This window comes from Sciurus carolinensis, chromosome 2, assembly GCF_902686445.1.
Source record: "Sciurus carolinensis chromosome 2, mSciCar1.2, whole genome shotgun sequence".
NCBI lineage: Eukaryota > Metazoa > Chordata > Mammalia > Rodentia > Sciuridae > Sciurus > Sciurus carolinensis.
Genome location: NC_062214.1, coordinates 7,294,509 through 7,310,054, shown reverse-complemented (window position 1 = coordinate 7,310,054; position 15,546 = coordinate 7,294,509).

Sequence of the window (15,546 nt, the reverse complement as noted above, 5' to 3'; positions counted from 1 at the left end):
CAACGCGTTTACGCCTAGATTCAGTTTGTGACGTGTGAGCTGCTTGAGGCTTCATGGCTATTGTAGAAGAGTTCCCATCTTAACTCTAGTTTTGGAGATGCTATGTATTTTAGACCAGGACCCTGAACTGAGTGGAGGTGAAGTGGTTTCTATGGATGCTCCTGTAATGAGTGAGTGCCATTTTTCATGACTAATTGACACAAGTGATTTTTTTTCCTTTTAATATTCTCAAAAGAACACTGCATGGGAGGAATTTATCCCCTGCCCTTTTAAGGAAAGTAATAAAAAAATTCATTTTCAACATCTTGCTTTTAAGTTACTTGCCTGGTAAATGGCTTTGTTAATAAAGGCCCCGTAGGCACAAGAGCGGGGACATCGTGTTAGTCAGTTTTCACCACTGAGACAAATATCTGAGGAAAAAATATCACAGGAGGAAAGATTTATTTTGGCTCACAATTTCAGAGGTTTTCAGTCCATGTTTGGTTCTACTGCTTTGGGCCTGAGGTGAGGCAGAACATCCAGGCAGAAGGGTGTGGTGGAGAAAAGCTGTTCACTTCATGGCACCCAGGAAGCAGAGAAAAAGGAAGAGGCCAGGGATAAGAGATAGTCCCCATGCTCCAAGGACTGCTCCTTCAACCAGGCCCCATGCTCTATAATTTCACCGCCTTCCAATATGGCCACCAAATTTCTAACACTTGTGTAAGGTCAGAGCCCTCTTCAAAGCCCCACCTCTAAGCAGCGCAGTATTGGAACGCAGCCTTCAATACGTGGGCCTCTGGGGGCCTTCCAGGTCAAGCCACAACAACGTGCAAACTGGCTGGAGAAAATAAAAGGAATTCCTCGGTTTTTCAAATTGAAGAACTTGTGAGTACACACAGGGGCCTTGTTATCAGATCTGTCTTTCTGTGTTTCTCGGGTCTTCTGGTTAGGCCCAATTCAGCATGCACCACAAGCTCTCAGTCTCTGTATATCTGGAAAAGAAAACACAGCTTAACAATAGTTCCATGGAAAGTCTTGGGGTTCAGTCTTGGTGCAGTGAAGTGCCACCTCCTGAATCAATGGGTGAGGTCGGAAAGGTGCAATACAGGTGGGGCAGATCATATTTTCCAAAACTGGTCTAAAAATAATCAGGTCTTCAATGTTCTTCTGGAACACTGCCAAGCCCCAGTGCAAGGCAGAGTCTATGCCTCTGCTCTGTGGGGTCAGGTGGATTTTTCTGATTGTCCCAAAGCAGAAAATTCAGTGGAAGTGATGTTACACGACTCTGAAGGTTAGGTCATGGCAAACCAGACTGCTTTCTCTTGGGTCTGTTCCTTAAGGCACCCTCCTTGGGAGTCCCCACAGTGTTGTGAGGAAACCCATGTCACGTGGACAGGTGACACTCTTGTAGGTGTCCTGGGCAGTAAACTTAGTTCAGGTCTCAGCTGAGAGTGAGCTTCAACACTCAGATCCGTGAGAGCCTGAGAGCCAAACCACTGAGCTTTGGGGTAGGTTGCTTTGCAGTCATAATAACCAGAAGATTGACCAGAACTGAGTTGTGTTTCCATCCATGGAACTGGTGTTGGGAAGGGTAAGGACTATTGGAGGGATGGAAAGTGAATGAGGGACGGTTAATAGAACACAGAAACCAGGTGCTTTAGCCAGAAGAAGGGTGTTGAGGATTAGCAGACACAAACAACAGATGCCCTTTATGGTAGTAAAGGAAGCTTCAAATAACATCTCTAAAATTCATGCTTTTTTAATTTCTTGATGATTTTCTTCCTTTACCCTAAGCTGCCCACAGTCAAGTTGGGACAGAGTATAAAGATATAAATTACAATATCACACGAAGGTGATTATCCTTTCCACTAGAGCAAATAATTGAAGACTGCTGCTTGGATAGCGGTTCTGTTTCCACAGCTCAGACAGGATGGTGCCAGTCAGCAGGACTCACGTGACCCTTGAGCTATCATGACTTACCCTGTGGCTATGTGGGGACTCTTTCCCAGTCACATTGTATATTTCCATATTACTTATGGACGTTTTCATATCCATAAGGCAACTGAATCCTGAATGCAAATGGCAAATGTTAATTGAATTACTTTGAACTTATTTTCTGAATTGTTTTACATTTTCATGTTGTATTTCTTCCCTGGTATTTGTCTCCAGGCATCAATGGGAGAACAAGCACATGTTGTGAACATGAATTTTACTGGAGCTTAGGGAAGAAGTGGCTGCCAGAGCGTGGTGATAAGGCATTAGTACTTGGTGATGAGCCCCAAATGGCCATGTGCTTCAGAAGTACCTTCTGATAGCTGCACAATCACAGAATAATTTACAAATATGATCAATCATTCAATATTCCAATTACTGATGGCGAGACACATGAACACATTTTAGGGAAATTAAAATTCTTCCTTGGGTTCTGACTGGTTATCTTGCCAGTGTTCAGTGAGAAAATACATCTGGGGAATATTTTCACATATGAGCTGGAATAATTCATTTCCCGTTTCTACCCATTCCATGAAAGTTTGCTGATTCATTGTCCCCATTTCCAACCAAGTTATCTTTGAACAAAACCAGCAGTATTCTGTCCCCTGCTCCTAAAGACAGGCCAACAAGTCCCTGGTGTTCTCTGCAAGTCTCTTGGGAGGCTACCCAGTCTTTGTGCCTCAGCTCCACACACCACTGGCCTTGTCTGGAGGCCTCAGGTTTTCTAGCTGCTCACTGCGCCTGGGCTGTGTTGGGTAGGTCTGCTTCTCCCTGCTGAGTCCTCCTTCAGAGCGCCTCTTCGCCACCTCCTACTTCCTCCTGTTCAGCTTCCTGGATACTCCGGAAGAGCATGGCTCTTCTTCCTCTGCGTTCCAAAAGCACAGTATCTGTATATGTATGTTCAGATATTATTTATAGACATATATATTTACTTGTATTTTAATTATTTTGTCCATGTCCAAAGCCCCAATTAAACTGGGAATTTCTTGGCCAATTATGATCTAAATCTCACTTTGAGCTCAGTTGATAATGACGTTTGATTATACTTTCAACCTGGTTCATTCCAAAATGTTAAGTTTAAACACAAAATTACAGTTTCTGACTGTCAAATATTATTGGCTATCTGCAATTTCATATGTTCAACTAATAGAAAAGATTTTGCTTTGTGTGCTTTTTAGTGAGCACACTACATATCCACTTATGGTGGGTGTGTTTGAGAGAGAGAATAAGCCAGCTTTGCCACTCATTCTTTTTTGAACGCTGAGTGAGACAGATAGTTTACTCCTCAGATGACCTGCAGGCGACTCTTCCTTTTAGGAATGGCTTGGGAAACTGCATCTATTTCTCCTCATATTTCTTCTTTCTTCTTCACCAGAAAAGATGTTTGTGATCTGGGCAAAGCCTCAGATCAGAAAGCTTTTGCTCCTGTTTTTACACTGAGAGATAAAAGTTCAATTTTCGAATGCATTGCAATTTGATTTGTAAAATTTCCATCCACTAATGTAGGAAGTCCTGAGCAGGCATTTTTCCTATATTTTTCATCTCTTGAGAACTTTAGTGAGATGGACATGTAATTCAGAAACTTGGCAACTTTCAATAAATAATGCTGGTGCCTTCCCAGAAGGAAAGGGCTGGATTTCAGTTTTGAATGAGAGATTCTTGCTTCTCAGACTGAGATTAAGCCAGGGGCATTTACAGATTCTGATTGGGCTTTTAATCTCCTACTCAATCAGCATCTAAGGTCACTAAGGGGGCTGGTGGACAATGTCCCCTGTGTGTGAAGTTGGATAGAGCGCTCAGCTTCTATCCTTATGCTTGCCTTTACAAAATCAAAATCATACTTAAAAATAAAAATGGAAATGGTGAAATCCATTTAAAAATATTTGTAGATCTTACTGACATTAAAAGAAGGTAGTCAAAGTAATTTGAAACTTAATCATTGATTTCCTGGTCATGTGGGAAGCTCTGGAGGAGACATGATGCCCAGACAGGTAGATTTGGGGCATATTTGCCAGCGGTGAGTAGAAGAGGGAAGAAGAACATACCTAAGGCCAAATTTAAAAAAAAAAAAAAAAAAGGTGAAGACTTACAGGAACATTTTTAGGAAGGATAAAGGTCAAGATGCATTAAAACTTGTGGAAATGTAGAAATGGAAGGTGCTTTAGAGGGACAGTCAGGGAGGAGATGAACGGCCACGGAGCAGCAAGAAACTGGGGGCAAGGTAAGAAATTCAACTATGGCACCTCTGGTCAATTCTCATTTTGTCTCAATCTTTACCCAGAAATCTGATCTTCGATCTGGAAGTGTCAAGCAAACATCATTAATGGAGAATTAGGGACACTGCTGCAGCATGAGAACAGTCAAGTGTGACACACTTTTACTGCAGAGGCATACTTTTTTCTGTAAACATTTCCGGCTCCGAGAGCCTCCTGGTCTCCATTGCCACTCGTCGCTTTGCTGGGCAGTACAAAAGCAGACAGATGTGGACAACTTATAGAGGCGTGAGCGTGGCTCTGCTCCAGTAACAACTCAGGACCCTGAGATCGAATCACAAGCATTGCTTTCAGGTTGTGCCATGCAATTTGACTTCTTGTTGTTTTTTTTTAGCATCTTATTAATCCTAGAACATATCTTTGGATCTTTATACAATAAGCGATGGCCCAAAGGTGGCCTGGGGGCATAGTCTGCTGACAGTGAAACAAGGGCTCGCGTGCTAAGTCAGTTTTAATGCTGGGGAATCAAGTGCTATAGATGCAGTACAGCCGCGCTCTGAAAACCTCGGAGAGGCGAGGAAGGAACTGTCGCTCGGCACAGATGGTGTTGGCTGAGGGAAGCATCAAATTTGGAGACAGACTTGCCTGCTCATTTTCTAAAAGGTAGTAAATTCTTACTTCTGGGAACCATAGACCAGAATGCTTGAGATCAATCCCTGGCATATATTGGAGCACATTATTAAACAACAGGCACACTGAGAATTTATCACTCTCAAGTGTGAGTTAACAAAAATAAACGTCAAACTTTAAAAAAAATGGCAGATCACATTATTGAAACAGACGAATGGCATACATATAGACTGTGGAAATTGAAGGAAAACAGTTGACAATTTTTTTTTCAATATATAGTACTGAAAAAAGGAAAGAAATTGGCTAAACAATGCACAATTATATACACTTACATAATTTTTAAACCATGGCCAAAGTATTTTAATTGATATGCTCATATCAGATTGATTCAAATAAATCCTATTATCTTAAGATGGTAAATATTGAATTAGATGCCTAAATACTTCTTGAGCAATCCAGATCACCTTTTGACTGGTTGTCCACTTGAACACTGAAGTCATGTTCCTTGGTTTCTCAAATGACCCAGATTAGCGAGCGCTTCTAAAGAAAGCACACGAAAAATACCTCATTGTGAGTTTACAGATCCAAACCCAAATGAAAATTCAGAACAGGCATGAAGGCAACAGTTCCATTATATTAAAACAAACCCATTTATTGACAAGTATGAATGATAAAGTATTAGCAGAGCTGACTTTGTCTTCTCTTTGGGCTGTGAGTGTGTGTGTTTTCTTTTTCCATAAAATGACTAGATATTTGGTTGATTGCAAACTCTCTATTGGCCAATGGCTTTGCGTTTTGTGTTCTGTAAGTCCTTTTCTCTTTCCTTTTTCCTGTATTGTAATTTAGGAAACTACAGTGCAAAGGGAGGCTCAGCTCTTCTGTGGCTTAGGGATCTTCCTCGTTAGGATGATGACTTGGAAGCATTCTTGGTCACCATTTTGCCTAGTGAGAACATGTCTTTGAACAGCTTGGTTCGGTCAAATTTTCATAAATTGCTGGGCTGTTCATAATGGGCCATCTGCAGTTCTAAGTGTTCGGCCGATTTCCTCCAACTGTACATTAAATTGACCAAAACATCAGTGCAGGAGGCAATAGGCCTTGACAGCAGAAGCCACACTGATGATTATCAGGGTGATAAGAAAGCTAGGCTCACAGGATGGAATTTGTAGTGATTCACTTTGTACCACTGCGAAAATTACTTCATCTCTGCAAACATGGGGCGCTGGTTTCAGTATCTCCAACAGAAATGCGTTTATGATTAGGGGTGGGGTGGAGGTGTCCCCTCCCCTGCCTTCATGACTCTCACCTTTCCTGCTGAGTCAGAACAAACTCAGAATCCTTCTCAACACGATGACTTGGAATCAGATACATCTGTGTTTTAGTCAGCTTTTTCCGCTGCTGTGAACAAAAGACCAGACAAGAACAATTAGAGGAGGAAAAGTTTATTTGGAGGCTCCGATTTCAGCGGTCTCAGTCTATAGATGACTGACTCCATTCCTCAGGGCCCAAGGTGAGGCAGAACATCATGGCAGCAGAGTGTGGTGAAGGAAAGCAGCTCAGGACATCATACCAGGAAGGAGAGAGAGAGAGAGAGAGAGAGAGAGAGAGAGAGAGAGAGAGACACTAGTCTTACCACAGACAAAATATAAGACCTCAGGGCCCGCCCCCAGGGACACAGCTCCTCCAGCCACACTGTGCCTGCCTACAGTTATAACCTAGTTAATGCCTGCCGGGGACTGATGAACTGGTTAGGGTAAGGATCTCGCAACCCAATCACTTCACCTCCCAGTCCTCTTGCCTTGTCTCTCCCGTGAGCTTTTGGGGACACCTCATATCTCAACCATAACAATCTGGCACAGATATAAAGTATGGTTGTCTTAAAATACTGTGGAAGGTGGTCTGTAGAGTGCCTTCCCACCCTGAGTATGTGGAGGGCTTCCGAAATGGGATTTCACTACTTTATCATTTGTGTTTTTGTTTCCTGACATCCCATTCCCCCAGGTCAGTCTTTTGTCAGATTCTACAAACTAAATCCTTAGGGTAGGTCAATGTCTCAATGTTGTTATTCTTTTTTTTTTTTTTTTCATTTATTTTATTTTTTTATTTTTATTTTTTTATTATTGTATACAAATGGGATACATCTTGTTTCTCTATTTGTACATGGAGTCAAAGCATACCATTTGTGTAATCATACATTTACATAGGGCAATGATGTTTGATTCATTTTTTTCCCTTCCCCCCCACCCCTCTTTTCCCTCTATACAGTCTTTCTTTCCTTCATTCTTACCACACTCCTTATCCCTAACCCTAAACCTAACCCTAATGCTAACCCCTCCCACCCCCCATTATATGTCCTCATCTGCTTATCAGCGAGATCATTCATCCTTTAGTTTTTTGAGATTGGCTTATCTCACTTAGCATGATATTCTCCAATTTCATCCATTTGCCTGCAAATGCCATAATTTTATCATTCTTCATTGTGGAGTAATATTCCATTGTATATATATGCCACAGTTTCTTTATCCATTCATCAACTGAAGGGCATCTAGGTTGGTTCCACAATCTGGCTATGGTGAATTGAGCAGCAATGAACATTGATGTGGCTGTATCTCTGTAGTATGCTGATTTTAAGTCCTTTGGGTATAGGCCAAGGAGTGGGATAGCTGGGTCAAATGGTGGTTCCATTCCAAGCTTTCTGAGGAATCTCCATACTGCTTTCCAGAGTGGCTGCACTAATTTGCAACCCCACCAGCAATGTATGAGTGTTCCTTTTTCACCACATCCTCGCCAACACCTATTGTTCTTTGTGTTCTTGATAATCGCCATTCTAATTGGGGTGAGATGAAATCTTAGGGTAGTTTTGATTTACATTTCCCTTATTACAAAAGATGGTGAACATTTTTTCATATGTTTGTTGATTGCTTGTAGATCTTCTTCTGTGAAGTGTCTGTTCATTTCCTTAGCCCATTTGTTGATTGGATTATTTGTATTCTTGGTGTAGAGTTTTTTCAGTTCTTTATAGATTCTGGAAATTAGCGCTCTATCTGAAGTATGAGTGGCAAAGATATTCTCCCACTCTGTAGGCTCTCTCTTCACATTGCTGATAGTTTTCTTTGCTGAGAGAAAGCTTTTTAGTTTGAATCAATCCCAGTTGTTGATTCTTGCTTTTATTTCTTGTGCTATGGGAGTCCTGTTAAGGAAGTCTAATCCTAAGCCAACAAGTTGAAGATTTGGACCTACTTTTTCTTCTATAAGATGCAAGGTCTCTGGTCTGATTCCGAGGTCCTTGATCCATTTTGAATTGAGTTTTGTGTAGGGTGAGAGTTAGGGGTTTAATTTCGTTCTGTTGCATATGGTTTTCCAGTTTTCCCAGCACCATTTGTTGAAGAGACTATCTTTTCTCCATTGCATATTTTTGGCCCCTTTGTCTAGTATGAGAAAATTGTATTTATTTGGGTTTGTGTCCATGTCTTCTATTCTGTACCATTGATCTACCTGTCTATTTTGGTAACAATACCATGCCGTTTTTGTTACTATTGCTTTGTAGTAGAGTTAAAGATCTGGTATTGCAATACCCCCTGCTTCGCTCTTGCTACTGAGGAATGCTTTAGCTATTCTAGGTTTTTTATTCTTCCAGATGAATTTCATAATTGCTTGCTCTATTTCTGCAAGGTACATAATTGGGATTTTAATTGGAATTGCATTGAATCTGTATAGCACTTAGGTAGTATGGCCATTTTGACAATATTAATTCTGCCTATCCAGGAACATGGGAGATCTTTCCATCTTCTAAGGTTTTCTTTAATTTCTTTCTTTAGTGTTCTGTAGTTCTCATTGTAGAGGTCTTTCACCTCTTTTGTGAGATTGATTCCCAAGTATTTTATTTTTTTCGATGCTATTGTGAATGGGGTAGTTTTCCTAATTTCTCTTTCTGAAGATTCATCACTTATGTATAAAAATGCATTGGATTTATGAGTATTGATCTTGTAACCTGCTACTTTACTGAATTCATTTATGAGATCTAAAAGTTTTCTGGTGGAATTTCCAGGTTCCTCTAAATATATAATCATGTCATCAGCGAACAGGGATAGTTTGAGTTCTTCTTTTCCAATTCGTATCCCTTTAATTTCTTTGGTTTGTCTAATTGCTCTGGCTAGAGTCTCAAGGACAATGTTGAATAGAAGTGGTGAAAGAGGGCATCCCTGCCTTGTTCCAGTTTTTAGGGGGAACGCTTTCAGTTTTTCACCATTTAGAATGATATTGGCCATGGGCTTAGCGTAGATGGCCTTTATAATGTTAAGGAATGTTCCCACTACCCCAATTTTTTCTAGTGTTTTGAGCATGAAGGAATGCTGTATTTTATCGAATGCTTTTTCTGCATCTATTGAAATAATCATGTGATTCTTGACTTTAAGTCTGTTGATATGGTGAATGACATTTATTGATTTCCTGATGTTGAACCAACCTTGCATCCCTGGGATAAAACCCACTTGATCGCGGTGCACTATCTTTTTAATGTATTTTTGGGTGGGATTTGCTAAAATTTTGTTGAGAATTTTAGCATCGATGTTCATTAAGGATATTGGTCTGAAATTTTCTTTCCTAGATGTGTCTCTGTCTGGTTTAGGTATCAGGGTGATATTGGCTTCATAGAACGAGTTTGGGAGGGTTCCCTCCTCTTCTATTTCATGGAATACTTTGAGGAGTATTGGAATGAGCTCTTCTTTAAAGGTTTTGTAGAACTCAGCTGAGAACCCATCTGGTCCCAGACTTTTCTTTGTTGGTAGGCTTTTGATGACCTCTTCTATTTCTTTGCTTGAAATTGATTTATTTAAGTTGTGTATGTCCTCCTCGTTCAGTTTAGGTAATTCATATGTCTCTAGAAATTTGTTGATGTCTTCGAGGTTTTCTGTTTTGTTGGAGTATAGATTTTCAAAATAGCTTCTAATTATGTTTTGTTTTTCACTCGTGTCTGTTGTGATGTTTCCTTGTTCATTCCAAATTTTAGTAATTTGAGTTTTCTCCCTCTTTCTCTTTATTAGTGTGGCTAAGGTTTTATCAATTTTGTTTATTATTTCAAAAAACCAACTATTTATTTTGTTAATTTTTCCAATTGTTTCTTTTGTTTCAATTTCGTTGATTTCGGCTCTGATTTTAACTATTTCCTGTCTTCTACTAATTTTGGTACTGGTCTGCTCTTCTTTTTCTAGGGCTTTGAGCTGTAGTGTTAAGTCGTTTATTTGTTGATTTCTACTTCTTTTGTTGAATGCGCCCCATGAAATAAATCTTCCTCTAAGTACTGCTTTCATATTGTCCCAGAGATTTTGATATGATGTGTCTTTGTTCTCATTTACTTCTAAGAATTTTTTTATTTCCCTCCTGATGTCTTCTGTTTTCCATTCATCATATAATGGTGTATTATTTAATCTCCAGGTATTGGAGAAGTTTCTGTTTTTCATTCTATCATTTATTTCTAATTTCAATCCATTATGATCTGATAGAGTACAAGGTAGTATCTCTATCTTCTTGTATTTGCTAACAGTAGCTTTGTGGCATAAAATATGGTCTATTTTAGAGAAGGATCCATGTGCTGCTGAGAAGAAGGTGTATTTGTTCTTTGTTAGATGGTATATTCTATATATGTCCGTTAAGTCTAAATTGTTTATTGTGTTATTGAGATCTATGGTTTCTTTATTCAATTTTTGTTTGGAAGATCTATCCAGTGGTGAGAGAGGTGTGTTAAAATCGCCTAGTATTATTGTGTTGTGGTCTATTTGATTTCTGGAATTGAGAAGGATTTGTTTGACGTATGTGGATGAGCCAATGTTCGGGGCATAGATATTTATGATTGTTATGTCTTGCTGATTTATGCTTCCCTTAAGCAGCATGTAATGTCCTTCTTTATCCCTTCTGACTATTTTTGGCTTGAAGTCCACATTATCTGAAATGAGGATGGATACTCCAGCTCTTTTGCTGTGTCCGTGTGCATGGTATGTTTTTCCCTATCCTTTCACCTTTAGTCTATGGGTATCTCTTTCTATGAGATGAGTCTCTTGCAGGCAGCATATTGTTGGATTTTTCTTTTTAATCCAACCTGCCAGTCTATGTCTTTTGATTGATGAGTTCAGGCCATTAACATTCAGGGTTATTATTGTGATATGATTTGTATTCCCAGTCATTTGACTCATATTTGTTTTTTGACATGATTTGGTTTCTCCTTTATTTGGCTATTCCTTTAGGCTAGCGCCTCCTGTTGCTGATTTGCATCGTTGTTTTTCATCTCTTCCTCATGAAATATTTTGCTGAGAATGTTCTGTAATGCTGGCTTTCTTTTTGTAAATTCCTTTAGCTTTTGTTTATCATGGAAGGATCTTATTTCATCGTCAAATTTGAAGGTAAGTTTTGCTGGGTATAAGATTCTTGGTTGGCATCCATTTTCTTTCAGGGCTTGGTAAATGTTGTTCCAGTTCCTTCTAGCTTTTAGGGTCTGGATTGAAAAATCTGCTGATATTCTTATTGGTTTCCCTCTGAATGTAATTTGATTCTTTCTCTCGCGGCCTTTAAAATTCTGTCTTTATTTTGTATGTTAGGTATTTTCATAATAATGTGCCTTGGTGTGGGTCTGTTGTAATTTTGTATATTTGGAGTCCTATAAGCCTCTTGTACTTTGTTTTCCATTTCATTTTTCAGAGTTGGGAAATTTTCTGATATCATTTCATTGAATAGATTGTTCATTCCTTTGGTTTGTTTCTCTAAGCCTTCCTCAATCCCAATAATTCTTAAATTTGGCCTTTTCATGATATCCCATAATTCTTGTAGATTCTGTTCATGATTTCTTACCATCTTCTCTGTTTGGCCAACTTTGTTTTCAAGATTAAGTATTTTTTCCTCAATGTCTGAGGTTCTGTCTTCCAGGTGTTCTATCCTATTGGTTATGCTTTCTATGGAGTTTTAAACTTGGTTTATAGTTTCCTTCATTTCAAGGATTTCAGTTTGTTTTTTTTTCAATATCTCTAACTCTTTATTGAAATGATCTCTTGCTTCCTGTATTTGGTCTTTTAACTGTTGATTGGTGCAATCATTTAATGCCTGCATTTGCTCTTTCATCTCCTCCTTCAATGCCTGCATTTGCTCTTTCATCTCCTCATTTGCTTCCCTGATTGTTTTAATTATGTATATTCTGAACTCCCTTTCTGACATTTCTTCTGCTGTGCTGTCATTGGGTTTTATTGATGTAGTATCTAGGTTTGTTTGGGACATTTTCTTCCCTTGTTTTCTCATATTGGTCAACTGTCAGTGGGACCCTGAGATATTGCAGATTTCCTCTATTGGCTTATAGTGTCCCGGTAGACTTCCAGTGTATCATCTCCCAGCCTTCAGTAGCCTGAAGTCTTGGAGGAACTTGATAATGCAGTGCTTCCAAAGAAAGCTGCCCCTAGCCCCCTACTGGTTCCAGGGCTTGGAGCTGGCTCTGTGCAGAAAGGCTCTCACTGGGGGCCTGCACCATGCAGCTGGCCATGTGGGAGGAGCCCACCACTGGAGTGTGGAAGGCTACCTGGGGAAGACTCTAGCTGCCCTGCCCTGCTCTGATAAGCCACCCCTATCTGTGCCTGCCGCCCAGGCCAAGTGGGGGAGACTCACCCCGTGACTCTATTTTTGTCCAAGTCTCTGAATACCTCCCCTTCTTGAGTCCTGGGTTCTGGAGCGACTGGAGATGCAGTCACCCTCTAGGCCGCCATCTTGGATCGCCCCGTGGAAAGAGCCTGAGGCCGGAGTGGGCAGAGCCACCTGGAGAAGTCTCTGGCTGCCCTGGCCTGATCCCAAAGGCTGTTTGCCGATCGAAGCTCTCCATTGGCTCGGGGACTTGGGGCTGGCTCTGTGTAGAAAGGCTCTCACTGGGCGGTCTGGTCCCAGAAGCTAGCCTTGAAAGGCACCTCCCACCGCAGGGGGCCGGGCTGCTTGGGGAAGTCTCTGGCTGCCCTGTCCTGGTCCCTGAAGCCGCTTGCGGGCCGGAGCAGACTGCGCTGGCTCCAGGACTTGGAGCTTGTTCTGATCAGAAAGGCTCTCACTAGGGGGCCTGCTCCGAGAACCTGGAGAAGCTGGCTGTGTGGGAGGGGCCCAGTGCCGGAGTGTGCAGGGCTGCCTGTGGAAGACTCTAGCTGCCCTGCCCTGCTCCAATAAGCCACCTCTATCTGGGCCTGCCACCCGGGCCGAGCTTTACCCAGTGGGCAGACTCACCCGTGGCTCTATTTTAGTCCGAGTCTCTCAGTGCCTCCCCTTCTTAACTCCTGGGTTCTGGAGCGACTGGAGATGCAGTCACCCTCTAGTCCGCCATCTTGGATTGCCCAATGTTGTTATTCTTTTTAAAATATTTCTGAACTTGCTGGGATGTTTTGGGAGTTTTTCAAAAAACCAATATCTCCTGATCTTCTGTCAGCCATTCTAAAACCTGAAGGCTTGTATCTAGGCAGTTGTCATAATCAGCATTACATGAAAATGTGTAAAGCAGGATTCTTCTTCCCAGAATATGGGCCAATATTTATACATATATATATGGAATGAAGGTAATTATCTTAGCTTGGAATGATTAATCAGATCATTATTCCCACTTGAAAGTCAAACTGCCTTTTGTCCAGTATTCAATATCTCTGCAACTCAATTCATTAACTTCAGCTCCACAGTTAGTCGACCTGCCAACAGCACTTCACAAAGCCTCCTAATGGCCTTCCGGGTCCGTGCAATCCTCCTTTCAGCGTGTGCGTCCTCCTCCTAGTTCCTCCTCGCAGGCTTCTCCCTGCTCCTCTTCTTCCTGTGTTCTTTATATCTCCTAAGCTCCACCACCACCTAAGCACATATCACTCTAGTACATTCCTGGAAGCAAAGACACACGTGGTGGCTTGTCTGTCTGCACAGAGTTATGTAGGTATCTATGTGTGTAATACACCAGAGGCATTGAGGAATATTTTGGAATCATGCGGCAGCTTGGAGGTTAGGTGCTCGGTCCTGCCCCAAGGAGGGTTTTTCTCTGCAGGCACTGGACCCCTGGTGATCCCTCCTCCCTCCTTGGCAGCTGTCTTTCTCTTGCACACACAGGATCTCTCTTGCACAGGAGGCATCTCTGTGTCTGTGTGTGCCCATGAAATTGCCCTGGAGGCCAGCCAGACCCATGCCATTCTCAGATTTAATCAGCTGAAAGTTCTGCCAGGTAAAATGTCATTAGCAACAATGACAATGAAGCCAGTGCTGTACTTCCAAGGAGGAGGAGCCTGGGTGCAGGGAAGACCCTGCACAACCACCCAGTGATCCAGTGTGGGTGAACTATTACAAGCGCTTCCCCACTAAGGAGGAAAAGGAAGTGTCTGGTGGTGGTGTTTATGGGAGTAAAAGCATTCCTCTGATTCTTTGGGTTTGCCTGATGCAGGTTCTGGTCTCTGTGCTTCCTCCTCCGATCCATCTGCTTCAAACCCAGTGAGGTTTCAGTGGAGGGCCTACATTGCCTCACACCCCCAGGTCTCCCTCTGCCAATCAGACAAGCCATACTTTATATTTACCAACTGCCTGGAATTTCTTTGTTGGAAAGAAGTTATTCACTGGGAGAAGTCTGGGTGATGCCGAAAGTCATCTTTAACAATTTAAGCACGCAGTGGGAAGATTTACAGTGTATTTTCTTTTTGACTCCTCCAGCTGCCTGCAGCAAACATTCATCTTCTGCTTCCTTTAATAGGATCTGACTTGTGACATCATGTTCTGAAAGGCTGCAGTTTAATGGGTGTGTTTTCTCTCTAACACACATACATTATGCAGAGGCTCAAGGATTTCATTTATTTTATTTCTTTAAGGCTGTAGAAGCCAGCTGCCTTGGGGTCTCCTTTCTTTACGCCTCTGGCTATAGCAGGGCAGCGTTCTGACCAGGTTGAGACACATTGTAACGAGCATTCTGCATGATATACATCCAGGACTTGGCTTCCACAAGAGTGGCTTGTCCTGGCCATTGAGTGCAATATGGAGATGCTGATGACATTTATCTTCATTAGTTTCCAAAGCCACAGCCCAGGAATCTGTACACAATTTGCATATTCATTTATGGGGCAGGTATCTTGATACTGAGGTTTCTGAAATGGTGGCTTTGCATGCTTGGTCCAAATGTTGACCAGTGGAAATGACCTGATGCTGCACTATGGAGAGAGGATCATAAATTATTAGCTACTGTTCAGGGAGAATTGCAGAAGCACTGAGCACATGAGGGGACCAAGGAGAACTGTTTGAAAAAAGTACAAATTCACTTTAGAAAACATGTGGATGAGGCTGAGGTCCTTGCTGGTTTTGAGTTATACCTGGATTCAAGACACACAGGAGGTCAAGATCACATTCCTTCTCTGCAACACTCACTGCTTCCTGTCGCCGCCCGCGGCAACAATCCTGCGGATATTTGTTACCACTTGCAGCAACAATTGCGCGGGTATTTATCGGAGGTGGACTGGAAACTGAGCTACTTCTATTATCTTTCTCTTTAGTGCGCTGCTTTCTTGCTTGTTCGTTGGTTTATAGAGGAAGAGAGGCTTACTTGCTTTTAGAGGAAGTTTTAGAGGAAGACAGGCTTTGCTTAAAGCTTAGAGGAAGAGAGACTTTACTTAACAGGAAAAGAGACTTGCTACACTTTCAGAGAGGCTACTATTATCAGAGGAGCTATTTCTTAAAGGTCTGCTGCTTCTTCTTAGAGGTGCGTCCTGCA